This window comes from Talpa europaea (assembly GCF_964194135.1).
Source record: "Talpa europaea genome assembly, chromosome: 1".
NCBI lineage: Eukaryota > Metazoa > Chordata > Mammalia > Eulipotyphla > Talpidae > Talpa > Talpa europaea.
Genome location: NC_140073.1, coordinates 124508935 through 124526814, shown reverse-complemented (window position 1 = coordinate 124526814; position 17880 = coordinate 124508935). Strand labels below are relative to the sequence as shown.

General features: G+C 35.5%; 1 protein-coding gene across 1 annotated transcript in view; it reads left to right on the top strand.

The window, feature by feature from the left end:
• The window catches only part of TMEFF2 (transmembrane protein with EGF like and two follistatin like domains 2), a gene marked incomplete at both ends in the record, with an annotated part of 232698 nt that overhangs the window by 105645 nt on the left and 109173 nt on the right, over window positions 1–17880 (top strand). The gene's annotated exons all lie outside the window — the stretch shown is intronic.

Genomic DNA, 17880 nt, shown 5'->3' with positions numbered 1-17880 from the left:
TTGAAAATACGTTTAAAACTTCAATAAACAATAAATAAAGCAGGGTTAGGGGTTGATTATGTAGAAGAGGATTTTTGGAACTGATGAGATGTTAATTATTCTGATCACCAATTACCAATGCTGGTGAGGGAAGGGGCAGGTGGTTCCCCACCCATCACTAGCAAACAATGTTCAGACACCAGCTGGATGTCCCATTCAAATCAATTCTGACACTAAATGCTTGGGGGTAGAAGTTAGATTGCACAGGTTAAGGGCTCAGTCCCACAAGACTATAAACCATATTCTACTCAAGGTGATAAAAATAGTTTTTAGAGATAACAGTTTGAGAAAATGCACTAAAATACATATCAGCTAGAGTAGATAACAACTAGAGTAAATCTAGCCCTTTCAGATGCTACTCCAAAATGCAGGTTATTATCTGTCCTCCTGACCTACTGACTATAGCTTAGAGGTTACAATGACCCCCACATTGGTTTTGATTAATTTGCTAGAGCAGCCCGCAGAACTTAGAGAAAAATTTCACTTGACTTAGTCACTAGTATATTATAAAACAATATAATTCAGGAACAATTAGATGGAAGAGGTGCATAGGACAAGGCAAAGCATTTGTAATAAAAACTCATTCCAAAGTAAAGATAATTAACAAAATATACAGTGGAAATTTAACTTCAGATATATGAATTTAATAAATTGGCTTATCACTAGGCTGATTGTTTTATCTTTCTTAAATTAGAATTAATCTGACTAGAAAGAAATGACTTCTTGTGCCTCTTTATAATAAAATTTGCTGATTAAGCAAAACCTCAAACTACTTAAGAGCAAAACATATTTTCATATTCTGCAATTCCAGGCTTAGTATTAAGGTAGTCAAGTTTCTCTGCAGATTTTTTAGAGAAAGCTTCAAAACTAAATTATGAAGCATACTGCATTTTCTGTATCCTTGTGGCAAATCAATACGTGATTCAACAAGATTCTGCAAGAAAAACCCAGAGTATCACTTTACTTTTCCAGTTATTTAAATATTTTGCGTAAACCACAATATTGCCTCTGAAAATACCTATCACAAGAAGTCATTTTCATTTTTCATGGTCCACCATAACAAAAGTTTTCTAATCATACAATATTCTTATATCCTCTTTCTAAATACTATTTTAATGAATGCTAATTTTAAAGATTACTTATTCAGATAGCACAGAAACAGGAGCTTAAATGAACACGTGTTTTGGTTTTGACAAAGAGATGTCCTTTCTTAGCTTACATCATAGAACATGGGTTAACTTTTGCCTGTGGCCTATCGTTTGCTTACCCCTTCTTTAAGGGATATTAGAAACTTAATGCCACATCAATGTGCCCACATGTAGAAAAGGAAAGCAACAGAGGTAGAAGGTAAACACTTTCTTCTTAAGGAAATGAAACCGTAGTTATATACATCATTGTCGTATTTCATTGCCAAGAACTCATTCATATGGCCACATCTAGGTACAAGATAGGCTAGCAAATGAGGTTGAGGGTATTTCCATAGACCCTACAAAAGCTTACATTACAGTATGCATCAGTTGGGTCCTCTGGGAAATAGACACAGACACAGTTAGCAATGCAAAAGAATTAACTGGCAGAGTGAAAGATAAAATGTAGAGGAAGCAGAATTGGGCTGGGAAAGTCCTCAGACTGAGGAAAATCTGACTGTGGACGGAAAGATCTTGGAAAGGGTCAGGACTGGGCAGTACGCATCAGACCAACATGCAAACCTGAAAACACTTAGATCATCCCTATTTGACTGAAGTTGTCCATTAAGGGAGTCTCAGATTGGGCAGGCATTTCCAGACCCAAGTAGTCCCACCAGGCTGTTTTTTGTTGTGGTTACACAAGATGCAAGTAAAAACGGAAGTGAATCTTCAATTGGAAAGTCTCAGTTAATTGTGTTATCTTGCAGCTACATGCAAGTTCTTTTTTTCTGTCTTTTTTTTTTTTTAAATAGAGGCATGTTTCATTTATTTATTTATTTATTTATTTGTTTTGTTTATACATGCACTGGGTACAGTCAGAAGCACGGGAGGGTGAGAGAATTCACCAGAGCCAGAGCGGGGAGCAGAGCAGGCAGAAGGACTGAAGTACACTGCTGAGGGGAGCAGCGGGCGGCAGGAGAGGTCTGCGCACCATGTGGGACCCTCCTCAGGTGGCCGGGGAGCAGCCAGGGATCGAACCAGCGCCGCAGAGGCCGCCGGCAGCTTCGCAACCCAGCGCTCAACCGCTGCGCCACCGGGGAGGCCCGCAAGTTCTTTTTTAAATTGAGATCTGAGATGGATAACTCTACAGCTGCCACCTTATTAATAAAGTAGGAATGGATTTAGAGAACACTAGTAGATATATCAGTATCATAAGTCTATATCTATCTATTCCCCACTAATAGAAACAAAACACAGAGAAGTATTGATTCTATCACTGGATGAATCCTGCTAAACTTACCAAGAGAGTATCATGTAAGATAGTGTCATACCTACCCTGAATTTGAGCAACATTTATATTCTTTCCTTTTTTTCAGGATAGAATTTATATAATTGATTAAAAGGTCTATTTTGCTTTCAAAGTTGGGATCTATTTTTTTATCAGTTGACACTACATAGAACATAATTTTCAGTTTGCACAGTGACATTGAGCTGAAACACTGAGAAAGGTCTAATGAAGATCCTATGCTGGAAGTCTTCACAAATAAACCATACTATATATACAGAGAATCAGCAAGGTTTAATGATTAATTTTCCTGATTCACATCAGCAGCATCTCTGCAATATATTTTTAACATCCATAGTAAAATTCTCGCTGTCCACTGCTATCAAAACGCAACCACTAGAATTAATTAGGATGAAAGGGTACACAAAAGACTAGGTACAAGTACAATTATTTTGGTCCATATTAAAAAAAAAAATCCAGTGAAGAAGTAGCTTCTAATCCAGAAAGAAAAAGAATAATAAGTTCTACCACTTATTGAAGGTCCCCCTATTTAACTATTTTTTTACATACTTTGCATCTAAATTTAGAGCATCCCCATGGTAGTTATTGTTGTCCTTATTTTGCCAGCCATTGAGCAAAATCTTTAACAGCATCAGTGGTTACGCAAAGGTCCATGACCAGTACAGAGTTCACCTTATATTACACTCAAGTTTTCATGACCCCAGCACCCATCATTATTGAATAATGTCATTGTCTTTGTATAAGTGAGTAATCTATCAGAATAAGCATTCTTCGTTTTTTTAAGAGTGTTAACATTCGTCATATTTGGAAGATATTGCTTTTCCTAATGGATTTTAAGCCAGTATGAATTGAGGTGAGGGAATTTTCGGTGTAACTATTAAATGATTATTTTTTGCAACTATTTATTTTCTAGAGCTCATACACATGAGGGTAGATTCAGTCTAGGAAAAATATTCAAATCCTATTTTGAAATATATAAGTTCTGTTAAATCTCATTCTTATAAGAAATTAGAAAGCTGTGTGTGTGTGTGTGCGTGTGTACAGGAATGTCACCAAACTTTAACACATAGGCTGAATATCAAAGATGCCTTCTATATCCCCTCAGACATCATTATATAATTGGCATTACTCATTTTTGCCATAATTATTGCCTGATCTAATGATCAAGAAGTGGAAGAAAGACATCCTTGGAAGGTTAATAAGCCATCCAGAAAATTAGATTAGCATGATCAAACCTTAATGATTATTATTTCTCATTATATTAGATCACCTGAAAAGTTTGAGGAAGAAAAAATAAATAGGCATCATTGGGCAATTATACTTGTAGCTTTCCACAGTAGATTTTACAGATGATCACCAGTTATGAATTCTTTTCATATCTGAAATCAGATTTTTTAATAAATTATACTACCATTATTATAGTAATCAAAGCCCGTTTATTTGATCATCATCATAATGGAGTACTTGAGGCATTTTCTTTTTTGCTAATTGACAGTTGGTCAGTTAAGAGGTGCTTTCACAAAATCTTCCATAACCCTAAGGGTTTGAATTAGCTTCTAATAAATGCCTGAGAAGCTCCTCTAGATTTTTAAGTGCATTTGCTAAAACTCCCAACTGCTATTTTCCACCTTCTGGTCAGGAAATGCCTTTGATCTGCCATCTAGCTGCCTTTCTTGCTTGTATCTATCTGTCTCGAGCACTGTAACCCTACTCATCAGCACAATGACACATTATCATTTAGATATCATTTTCTGAAGCCAGATTTCTCTGAGAAAGGAAACAAAATGCTAAGAGTAGGGAGAGGGTCAAACTGAAGCTCAGACTGCCGTATTTGGACAATTGTAGGAGGTGGCCTATGTTCACAAGAATGGGCCTTGAGCTTGATCCTCACTCCCACCCTAATTACACTAGGAGTTTCCAGTGCAGGCTTTTTAAAATTTTATTTCTTTATTCACTGACTGCTCCCTGCTCAACCACATGCCATTTTGCTATCTGTGGTGGGAACCCCCAAGCCGAGGTTCTACAATATCAACATCCAGTTATGCAAAATCATTTTCCTTCAGTTTAGATCTCCCCATCACTTCCTAAGAAGGTGGTGGTAATTGGGTGGAGGGAATGAATTGAACTAAATAAGAAATAAATGAACTTGCTGGTTTTTAAAAGAGCAAATGTACAGTCTTAAATTACCAAACTTGTTCAAAAACACTTTCTCTCAATAATCTCCATGGTAGCAGAGATTTTTATTTAACCCATTACTGTTAACAAGTGACCAAGGGTTACCAAGGGATGCCCCAAAAATCAGGGTGCATGCTCTAAAATGGGGTCCCACCATCTGCTTCATAAAGACAAAGGTAGCAGACTCTTATTGTGACAGATCTTTAATAAAAATTAGTGTACATAGAGAAGGAAGAGAGAGAGGATATTACTAATCATTTCCCAATGAAACACCCAAAATTACCCATCACAAAGTGGGCAAATGTCCAACAAAATAAGGGTTGGCCAGGAGTGGGACCTCTGAGGCTTTAAAGCTTGCCACAAGTTTGAAGAACCCCTTCTTCAAAGGGAGGGAGCAGAAAGGAGCCAGGCAAGTCAGAGATAAAAGGAGAATAATCAGAGTACAAACCAAGATAAGGGTCAAGGAGAGCCTACCCATGTGTCTTTCTTTCCCATCTCTCTTAGTGTCTCTACATGTCTCTCCTCCATGTGTCTCCTTCAAGTCCCCCATACACACACCACAAGTCCCTAGGTGCAAGTCCAGAGCCAGAGAAGGCCAAGAGGCCCCTCAGTCACCTGCCTTCCATGTGTAGAGATTCATCTGGGCACTCAGTTCAGCCCTGAGTTCCCAGTAGCTAGTCCAAGGCTGCTGTGTGAAAGTGGGGCCAAGGAACATAGTACCTCCCCTAACAATTCTACCAGACAGAGGTAAATGTTGATAAAATGTATGAGTATGCTACAGAAATTGATCCACATAATTGAATTACAAGTTCAATATTTCATTTTAATTTGATTGCTTAATGTCATTATATTTTCAATTAAATAAACATTTAAAGAAGATATTTTTGTGGTGCAAACTCCCAAATTCCAGGTATATGATTGATTAATCTAACTTCTATTGATAATAGAAGAAAAAGAATTGGGGAGTGATGAAAGAAAGGAAAGGTGTCAGGGACAGGGATGCATGTTAATTTCTCCAATATGACAAGGCAATATATATTTAAGTAAATGAAGCTAATAACTGTAAATATACACCTACATTATTTAGTTAAAATGTCTCTATTAACCTTCTTTTATCAAGAAGTATTCCCTAAGTGCCTCGCCATATGCCAATGTGTGGGTCCAGGGACACAAAGCAAAGTGAAATAGTTCTTATCCACATAGAACGCTGTAGGTAGATCCTTCTATAGTTCCTTCTTTGTTTACATCCTTCCTCATTACAGAATGTAAAGCCAAGCTTAAAGAATAAAATGCCAGCCTTAATATTTTCAACATTATTGGAATTACTCTGAAAAGTTAGCAATTGAAAATCTCCTCACCAGCTGAGGTTCACTTCTTCTGTGTATATGCCGGTGTTTAAAATAAATATTTTGCAATTAGGGTGAAATATGGTAGTGACAGCTGCAGAGACTGAAGGCTTCTATTTATTCAGATACTCATTTATCTGCAAAATATCAAGGTAATGGCACATCCCCAGCTTATCACTGCTTCTAGATGTGAACACAGAATTAAATCTCTATATGCCTGCCTTCTGCTTTAATCTCCCTCCTCAAACTGCTAGTGATGATAAGCCTATTGATGTGAGCTGGAAAGGCAATTCTTCTGTAGGAAATTTTTAGCCACCAAAAATTGAAGTCTGTCTTATTACAAATAACACACTGTTCAAGGCTCCCAGTTTGCCTTGGTTTAAACTTACATAGCTAAGTTTATATACAGAAGAATTACGCTGCCATGAAAAGGAAACATTTTGCAAGGATTGTGCATTCATTGATGCTGTATTTTAGACACAATAAACTCAGTTGGTGAGGAAGGATGCCTTGGTGGTGGGTGTGTTGTGTTAACATATATCTGAAGAGCTGTGATCCCATAACTCTGAATCATATACAGTATTGTAAAACAATATTACCTCAATTTAAAAAAATGAACTATAAATATAATTGCAAGTGTGGTAGTCAGAGTCTTGGACAGAGGAACAAAATTAATTAATTCATTCATTGTGAGTTCACTCTTTTGAGTTCCAGTCACCTAGTCTGTAGAATTCAAGCCAGAGTAATAATGCTGCTAATTATTAGGATATTTAAAGACAAAATTAGAATGTAACCATGTTTTCAGTGCTTGAAAGAGTAAGAATATGAGGTTCTATTAAGAATTTTGTTTGTGTTTATTTATTAAGGGACACTATTGACAAAAGTGACACATGTAGTCACACCACAGATATACGTTATATGGTGGAACATTCTCTCCAGCTCATGGAAAGAGGAAAATAAGTCCTGACAGTAGTCATGACATCTTTTATATTATACAAGTTGAAATACTCTATAACAAAGCTGAGAAAATTGATTCAGGAATACTCTCATATGCTGTGTTGGAGTTATTCCTTCAGAAGCAGTGCTGACCAATAGAACTTTCTATGCTAATGGGAATGTTCTTCTTCTGCCCCATCCATGGAAATAGCCACAGTCACATGTTACTATTAATTACTTGAGAAGTAGTTAATGCAACTGAAGAACTGACTTTTTAGTTTTATTTTGGTTTAATTGATGTATATAGAGCGCCAAGTGGCTTCTAGCTACCATATTGAGCAACACAATCCTAGAACTTATGATTTCGAGTTCTTAAAAGACTTGGTTTTTGTACTATTAACTTTTTAAAGATTTATTTATGCATACAAGAGCTCGGGTACAGGCCAGAGATGCGGAGGGTGAGAGGATTCACCAGAGACAGAGCGGGGAACAGAACAGGCAGACTGACTGAAATACACTGCTGAGGGGAACAGTGGACGAGACAGGAGAGGTCTGCCTCGCCATGTGGGTTGCTCCCTGGCTGGCTGGGGATCGAACTTGTGCTGCAGAGGCTGCTGACTGCCTCATATTTTGGTGCTTAACCCCTTGCACCACCAGGGAGGCCCTGTACTGTTAATTTAAGTCAGTCAAATACTAGCCAAAGACAAAGAAAATAGACATAGTTTTATCAGCATTCAATAAACACTTTTAGAATATTTTAACATCACCCCACCAAAGTGGAACCCCCAAGTGGCAATTAGATTCCTCCAATAAATTTAGAAAAAAATTAGCACATTTCCAGCTTTCTCACCACCTTTTCCTCAATATATCAAGGTAAAGAATTAGAATTTAAACTTTGTGCTTTAAAATGTTAGAACTAAATATAGTCATTACTTAAGAGAGTCAAACCTTCTCAGCCCTAGTAGCAGAAACTTAGGATAGGTTAATACTCAGATTTGGATATGCCTTACCAAGAGACATGTTGACAGCTCCTCTCTGGCTTGTTAGAGAAAGTTTTGATGTGTGAAAGCCAAGTCACAAGATTACTACTCTGTAGGAATGGCGGTCCCTACTCTGCTAGCCACCAACTATTTGATTTATTCCATGAGCATCGCAGATGACCCTTTCAGTCACAGAACCATCAGCGAGTCATGTTGCTGGGTGATAAGAATCCTTCAGAGATACCTAAATCATCTTTTACCACTGAGAGTTTCATCTGTTCTGGAGTAAAGAGTATTTTTATGTATGATGTTTCAATCCAGATAACTATAGATGTATTCAGAAAAGATTTCCAGACTTAAATCAAGTTCATACTGACAAGGACCTTAAAACCGCACAGTATTTACCAAGAAGGTATTAGACAACACTTCACTTCATTCTATTTTAATTCCTAAAGTTTGGAAGGGGTAGTTAATGTATTATACATTGAGAAGCCCATTAATTATTTTGATTAGCATTTGTTTTCTTGTATTTTCCTTAGAGACAATCCAAATTCTTAATTTGCTCTCTGGAGTAATCACAGGTATGGATATTACATAATTTAACAGATCTATTAAACAAACTAGTAAGTATTTTAATGTACATTTCTATGCAATAAGAATGCAACTGACGTCTTAATTTTACTGAAATACTTGGACTGAATTTTATTTCTAACCCAATGTGTCTGTTGATCACATAAAGTATTGGGCTTTTTAATAGGCATAAAATCCAAGTAATCTGTCTTTAAAAAAAAAAAATTGAAATCTTTCCCAGTTACATTAAAGCTGATGTAAAACATGCTTTTAAAAACATATACTATAAAAGTGACACTCTTGGCTGTTCTATTCCACCCACAGATCTCTCTTAATATGCAGCAGTTTCACTAAGGAGTCTTCATTGTTTATAGCACACTCGCCTTGCCCTGAGACTCTGCCAGGTGCAGCTGATAGGGAACAGAAACTATCTTTAAAACACATCTTCCTCTTCAGAAATTCTTCACCTGACTATTTGTTCCATTCTTTTGCTCTAGCCATCTAGGCCCAAACAAATCATTGTCTCAGCCATCTGACCCTGTTAAGAGTAAAGCTAAGGTGCATGTATTTTTGAAATCCCTTCTTGGCAAAGAAATGTGGTTAACAACCTTTCTCTGTGACCTGCTTGTCAGGCAGTGTGGGAGCAAAGGAGGAATAAAAGTGTTGACATGAAAGACAGCCCATGTTTCTGACATGGAAATTAACCAGAAAGAGTCCTCTTCATTTTAATACTGGCATTTGTGCTGGTGGAAAATGTTTTCGATGGAGGCTTCTTTCTTAAAATGAGTACAATGCAATAAAGATATGCTTACTCCATGTGTGCTACCTTCTATTTAGGCATATTTTGAAAGAAATAGTGTTTAGTATATTTAAATCCTTTCCTCTACCCCCCCTTCTGCCATTTGAAAATGTTGCAATACCCATACTTATACAGCTACATAATTCCATAAGAACAGTGCTTTAGATACACAAAGAAAAAGCAATTGAGTTTAGGACAAAATTGGTTGCTACATATCAATATTTCACAGGCTTTAAGTATTTCATTTCATTAACATTTTCTTTGAATTACATTATATGTATTTTAGGGAACGAACCTCCTATTCATCTTATCTGATCTAAAAATATGCATATGCATAAAAAAAATCTAAGCAGCATTGAGGAAAACTGAAAGCAACAGTACAGAATGCTATGTGAGTAGGAATTTGGGCAGGATTCAGAATATTTTTAAGATAGTAAAAGAAAGTTTTCCATTTGAGGATACCCCAAATCAATCATAATCTGACCTTTATGCCAAAAGGATTTTAAGGCATTAAAAGCATGTATGTGAACATAGCTTTTAAAATACCAACAATCATTAGGCAACATTTTCTACTGTTCTATACAAGTAAAATTGGGTCTATTTAAGGATACAATAGCTTAGTATATTCTTGCACCTTTTTGATAGTTATTGCCAATATTTGCTGTAATGAAGAGTACTCTTGAATTGTCCTAAGTATTCCAAGTTCCCTTGTCTTCTTCCCTGTTGGGAAGAAGTCATATATTTCTTGCTTCATGCTGTCTATTCAGACCATCCAGGCAATCTGGTATCTCTGTGCTCTGAGTTGCTTCTTATTCATAACTCACCCTATATGCTGATACCACCCTTTCCTCATACTATAGGTATAAGCTACACATCACTGCTATTTTTTCTCAATAAACCAGTGCTTAGCTTGCATTCATTTACTCTTTTCCAGGATAACCATCAGTACTTGTGTTTGTGGGAAATGCTGATGAAATTGACACAACATAACCATTTGCATCCTAGTCACTTAGCCTCATCCCCTACATATTCAGGTTATACTAAGTTTTGCATAGTTATATAGTTGAAACAAACATCCCCTCCCCCCACACTTAATTGCTTTAAAGAACTAATGTTTGTTTCTTGTTCTCACTACATGCTCACTGAGGATTGGCTGGGCAAAGTGTTAGCTTCTGCCCACTGCACTCATTTAGGGACCTAGAGAGATAGAGTAGCTCTCTTGAACAGTGACTTTAAACTTGCACTCATCAGTAAATCTTGTGAGTTCTTTCTCCAAACTATGTGCTACAACTGGCCACTTTTTATATGTCCTGTCATAGCTTCCTTCCCCTCACCCCCCGACAGCCTTCAATAGTAGAGAAGATCTCCAATAAAATGATCCTAACTAAAGTGGCCATGTCATGTCCACTCAACAGCTTATCAACCGGAACTAGTCACATGGTGTATTCAACCACAGAGCATCTAGAAAATGCATTCTTGCCTTATGCCTGGACATATTAATGCACAGCATGAATAAATACAAGGGTCTACCAGCTATTTCTTCTCATATATAGTTCTCCCCACACCCACACATAGTTCCTCAGACTCTTCAACTTCAGTTTAGTTCTCTGGAAATGTGCTCACACGTTATTATTACCTAAAAACGCTACTATACAAAAATCTTGAATTCTCAAATTTCTCTCTCTAACCAGTGCTTCCTGTCACCTCCCAAGTCCTAGACTAAGAATGGATACAAAAGCAAATGAGATTCATACCTGACCTTGACGTATTTCAAGGACAACAGGAGACTTATGAAAGCAACTCAACCTTTACAAAGTGATGAGTACTAAGAATGTATGAGAGCACAAATCAAGAACCCAGCACAAACGAGGGATGAAGAAAAAGGGAGGAAACTAAGGACATTTTTCTTTAAAGGTCTGATGCTATAGCTGAGCTTCAAGACGAGTCAAAGTCAGCCATGGATGTACAAAGGAGACAGGCTACCATAGGCCGCGCAAACAGCAAGTGTAAACTCTTCCAAGTGACAAGTGCAGCTGAGCATAAGGAGCATGCCTGGAAGTGGCTTGTGATCAAAGGGGAGCAATAGGTTGGGAGCAAATCATGAAAGACATTGAATACGATGATAAGGACTACAGATTTCTATTTTATAGGTAATAGATTATTTTTGAATTAAACAGAAGTAATAAGTTACAGTCTCCATTAAACCCAAGTCTCTGGTTTAGCAGCAATTTTCCCCAAAACTTGAAATTTTTTTTCAAATCTGCAAAAACAAGGGAATTAATTCAGTTCCAATCATCTTACACTTGAGGTGTAGGATGTTTGAAAATAAAAGGTCAATGAGTCTTGATGAAACTATAAATGAAAAAGGTCAGGATTTTTAAAAACTGAATTTTACAAAATTGATCTCATGAAATTCCAAATAGAAAAATTGTTAACACCAACAACATTGTAAACCAATGTCAGCTCAATAAAAATTTAAAATTAAAATAAATATTTTTAAAATTATCTTTCCCTTTATCTGTGAATATCATTTGCAACCAAGTAGTGATATAGTTTTTCTAAAACCCATGCAGTTTTTAAAATCTAGATCTTTTCCACAATTACTCATTTTTTCCCCCTTATATTTTTAGACTGAGCTAATGGTTCTGTAAGTAGAATATTGATTAGCTTGAAGTCAATTTCTAACGTATTGCAGCACTTCATCCTCTTAGACCATGTTGTGGCCTTTGTTTTTTTGTGTATGTCTTCTTTTTTTTCTGTTTTATGGAAGATACATTTTCTTTCACACCTCCAACTGTATGATTCTGATGTTTCTGTCCTTACACTTTGAAGAATGCATTTTTCTTCTTTTTTTTAATGTTGATTTGAGTGTTGGGGCATGCCTTATTTGACTGCTAGTGGGAGCAGAGCCCAGGATAGAACATCACAAGAAAGGGTTTCAAGAGTGCTTAGGAAGTCAGGAGAAGTTACAGAATTGAAACCAGAGTATAAGAGAACATTATAAACTGGACAAGGGAATCACAAAAGTAATCAAACTCCACCTACTAGAGTCAATAAGCAGAAGGGAAATTGTAGAGATAGAACAGAATCCCTCAATAAAGAACAAGCAGTGGTGGACAAAATATATTGCTAGATCTACCACAAGGTTAAAACAAATCACAAATGCTGAATTCCAATCCTGATAGTCCTCCTGTTTTTTGTTGTTGTTGTTGTTGTTGTGTTTCCAGAAATTAAAGATTGACCTTTAAATAGCAAAACAAGGCTGGACAATATTATAGGCAATTCAAGAAAAATACTGCTTTAATTATCAATTTATGAAATGTGACCTCTTAAAATTGGCTTCATTATTACTGCTGCTCTTCTATTTCATTGGACTATGTCAATAAGTTGTATATTTATGTCAATAAGTTATATATTTAAATAGGTATTGATCATTATAAATTCCATTTTTAAGTCTTCTTGGGCTTGGAAGTCAGACTAAGATGGAATGTTTTTGAGAGTTACAGTGCATACCAATACTTAAGCAGGCAAACATTATATGTGTGTATACACTTATGTACATATGTGTAGCTATGTACATATGTGTAGATAGTGCATGCATGTCTTACATACTTGAATATGAAGATAAGAATGAAATAAGGGGTATTTCCTTCATGAAATATATATATTTCCTTCATATGTATATATAAAGTCCTTAAATATGTATGCATCCTATATTTATTTATGTAAATACCCTTATTTCATTTTTTATCAGCAAGAAAGGAAAAAAAATCCCCTTAGTGCTTTTTTTGTTTCAAGATCCAGTATTCTAAAGCAAAGAGCTTAGAGTGCTGGGAAATTCTTTTCATATCTATCAGAGACTTCTCATCCATTTCTTTCCTGCTCATATCCCAATTCTTTTACCTTTTAGCATAAGAAGCTATTAAGATGTTTTGGTGCAAAGCTTCCACTACAAGTTCCCTAGTACTCCTTTTTCTCAGTTTTATGTTGTTTTGTCATTCTTTTCCCTCTTGTCCCGCAGACTTCTACTTAGGTGTCAGTATAAGGTCACTCACAAGAAACAAACCTTCATGTTTGTGATGTTCAGTTTTAGATTTCCTTCAAAGAACCTTCTTACTTAGAATAAGAATGACTTTATTTCACCTCTAACACTTTCTTAATGTTAACACTTGAAGGAAACAGAACAATTTAGAAAGTGTAAAGCACTTTCACACATCCTCCTGTTTATTCTTCACCACAGTCTGGTGAGCAAAGCAGAGGGGGCATCTCATTTCACAAACAAGAACACCGAAGAGATCAAGAATGGAGCTGGATAACCCTGTTCCAGCTCTCCTAGCACCAGGCCTAAATTTTGTCTCATGTAGCTGTCTTTAGTTTGCTTTTTGTCATTTTTAATTTTAAATAACATCATCAGATTTGCATTTTAATGAAATACATGGAGATACATTTAAGAGAAACAAGTTTGCAAGTACAGTGGAAAATATTTGGGTAGTTAGATGTTTAAGCAAGGTATGATAAAGATCTGAACTAGTATAGAGATGATATAATAGAAAACTACTTAACAGATAAAATTATGTGTAAGTTGTTACCATATAGTGAAGCACTTTGACCAAAGCAAATAATAAGTAGATTAGAATTAACTCTACTGGCAATTTAGTCTTTATTTGATATTCACATGAAACATTGCAAATCCCAAAATGCCATTACCTTAGCAACACCAAATGTTATGTACTAAAAAATGGACAGAGGTGACTCATCTTTTTTTTAAAGATTTATTTGTTTATTTATACAAGAACTGAGGTACAGGCCAGAAGCACAGGAGGGTGAGAGAATTCACCAGAGACAGAGCTGGGAGCAGAAGAGGCAGACAGACTGAAGAGACTGAGGGGAGCAGCGGGCAAGGCAGGAGAGGTCTGCCATGCCATGTGGGTATCTCCCTGGCCAGCAGGGAATGGAACCGGCACTGGAGAAGCTACGGACACCTTCACAGTGCTGTGCTCATCCCGCTGCACCACTGGGGAGGTCCTTAATAAATACATATCTTATTCATAAGAGATTTGTTAATTAGAAGAATTAATAGTAAAGTTGGAAAACAACAAATTAATGTAAGAAAGACTTTTTTTCATTCACACTCTCCTTTCATTTCTCATCTCCTCCCTTCTTTTCACATCTTCTCAGCTGGTGACTTCCCTCTTAAGTATACAGTAGAAACAATAAATACAATCAGAGGAGATCTACCTCATCTTTCCCTTTCTGGTGTCACTTCCTCCCTGCATCTATATCCAGATATTTTGCCATCCTTCCTAGAGCAGAAGACCTGTTCCTACTTCTGAGACCAACTATTGCACCTATGTGGAAACTTTACCCAAGGACACTGCTTCTGTGATTATCTCCTCTCTATACTGCATAATTTTGTTCCTCTCTGCTCTATCACTTCTCTCAGCATACAGTGATGCCTCTGTTCCATCCCTCTATAAAAATTCCTTCCCTGACGCTACATCCTTATCCAATTAAATGCCTTATCCTCTCTTCTCTTCATCATAAAATCCCTGCAAAATTGTCAACTACACTTAAAGTTTCTTTTTATTAATCTTTTAATCTCCTCTAATTAGGGTTTGGTACCCACCATGCTCTACTGTAGTCCAAGTAGCACAAGCTGATATTTATAACTAACCAATAGAAAGTAATGTTTTCATCTTTCAGGCATTTGATAAAGAAAATCGTAAAAATTTTATGTGAAACATTTAAGAATGGAAATTAATTATACAGATAACAAAATTATTTTTGCTTGTCATTATCATATAATTGACATAACATAGTTTCATGAAGTCTGGTTTAGTAACAGTTCTGAATGAATTCTGTCATGTCTGATATTAAGCTGAGCAGCTTTTCTTCCTTCCATCCTTCCTTTCTTTTCTCATTTATTTGTTACTTACTATATTTCTCCTTTTTTCTAATCAACTGTGTACATTCTGTGCTACATCACATAGAACTAACCTGTCAGACTTAGCATAAAATTGCACCTTAGCATAGCCACATTATATTAATCTCTAAATATATTTTTACTTGTGTGGAAGATAAATTGTATTCAAGTTCTAAAGGAGATTTGTCAAGCTTGAGCAAACTAGTTTAATTATGAAAAATTAAATTTCCATAATGATCTCTTCTTTTGAGTGATTAATATAAAATTATATTTAATAAGTCATGAATTTGGTTCTTAGACTTTTCAAGTAGTTTTTAGAATTCCAAACCTCTATGTATACATATATTTTCAGTCTTACTTTGGTTTGGGGCACTTGAATCACTCAAAAATTAAAAATTTGTAGTGAATCTGTCCTTTTAGTCAAAAGGAAGCAAAGGTAATGGATTTCCTTTTAAAATCTAGACACATCTTACTGCATTATGGCACTGACATATATACAGAATTAATCTGTGTTTGATTTATAAATAGTAGACTAAAATGCTACTTCTTTTTTCTTAGCACTTCAGTAATATTATGTAACAGTGTATTAGTCATTTGATAAACATCCTCACATAATAAGAAAAAAAATTCTTCTTATTTTTCTTTAAAGTCTTACTGAAGTTTCTAGGGAAATGTTGGAAACTGTAAGAGAACATGACTATGGCTCAAAACAACAGCTTAGAATTATCTGTGTCTCTAGGAACTGTCAGCAGCTTCCATCATTTAAATTCCACTTATTCACATATGGGAGAGACATATGAGAGGAAAATTGGCATACAAAAAGCAAAATATACAAGTTGTACAAATTAAAGAATTAAATAGAAAGTTCTGGTTGAAATTTTTCTTTCTATTTTTTAACTAGAATTTGTCCTTCTTTGGAAGGTAAATTCAATGTTCAGATTTTGGTGGAAGTGAGCGTAATTTATGCAAGTTATTCAAAAATAAAAATTTCTTTCACATTTTGATAAAGCTATTTTAGTTACAACACACATATTGTTATCAGTGATAAGCTCTCTATGTAAATACCAAAAAAAATTAAGTCTATCAAGAATTATTTTGTGATTCTAAGAAACATTGACTACTAGACTGACAATGACTCTAAAATGGAAGGTGAAAATGCATTCTAAATTTAAAGAAACAATGCAGGTTAAGGTTTACATAAAATGTGTGTAAATGCTTTTTTTCTGAACTTTGTAATACCTTAAATGAGAGTAGAAACATTATCAGTCAAGTTTAAAAATATCATTCTTTTTGTTGATGCACTGATAATCTAAGAGATTGCCTATTTTATTTCAGACTTGATACATGTATAGGTTGTATTTGTGCATGTCTATATTATGCTTAATACTTATACTATGCTTAATTAAAAGCCATAACATATATCTGTGAAAGTTACATACTGCAGCCCTATGGAGAAGAAAATGGGAGTCGTGCATTGACTAGGAAAGATAATGTTACCAAGGACAAAAAAGGGTGCCTAACTATTGAAAAACATATTCTGGTATAGAAAAGAAACAATAAAATATTTGAAGACAGATTTGAAAAAATTTAAAAAGGAAGACCTAAGATTATGTCGATATATAGTTCAACCAATATGTGAGGTACGAAAATGATGTGAAAATGTTTCCTCAGAATTTATTAATAACCTAAATTCATGCCATATTAGTCATCTTTCACTAGATAAAGTTACAGTCACAAATGATCTCCAAATCCTAGAGGCTTATAGCACCAGTGGATAATTCTTGTTTCCATATCTGCAGTCAACTGTGGCTGTGCTTTATAAGTCATCTCCTACTGGGACTGGTTGAAGGAACTGTTCCTCCTCTCCTACTCTGGAATGCCTCTCTCTCCCTCTCTCTCTCTCTCTCTTTCTCTCTCCCTCTCTCTCTCTCTCTCTTTCTCTCTCTCTCTCTCTCTCTCTCTCTCTCCCCTCACCTCCACCCCCAAAGAAAAGAAAAAGTAAGTAGAAATCTGTATGATGGCTTTCTAGCTTCCTCCTGCTACTCACATCTCAATGGCAAAAGCAGGTCATAAGGTCAACAGTGATATCACAGAACTTCAAGCCATATGGCTGTAAGGAGAAGAAACAACTCTTCTATTAGAAAGGCTGGAAAAATAATGGGGAACAATAGTCAAAATCTGCTATAAGTGCTATATGCATGTAGTGTCTTCCATGGAGAATGTGAGATTATAGCTAAATCTTGAAAAGTTAAAGTAAATATGCATCAGAAATCAAATAATTATGTAACAATGACAAGCAAGATTCTTACTACTGATATCTCTGTCTTCCTGTCTTTGAAATTAACAGAAAATAATAGGATGGATCTTTAAGTAAAACTAATTTTAAAAATAAACATGAGCCTTACAGCACAGGTAGGAGTATGATATGTGACATTAAGAATGCAAAGGGTGAACTATAGTAATTTAAAAATATATTATTATGAAGTTCTTAAAATGTTTATGCAATAATGCATTAGGATATTTTAAAGAGGAATATTATTACTTAAAGCAACACTAAAATAATGACACAAAAAGTATAACACAAAAATCATTAAAAGAGATAAGATGAAGACCATACACTATTTGATTCATCTTTTTTTTTTTTAAAGATTTGTTCATTTATGCATACAAGAGCTGGGG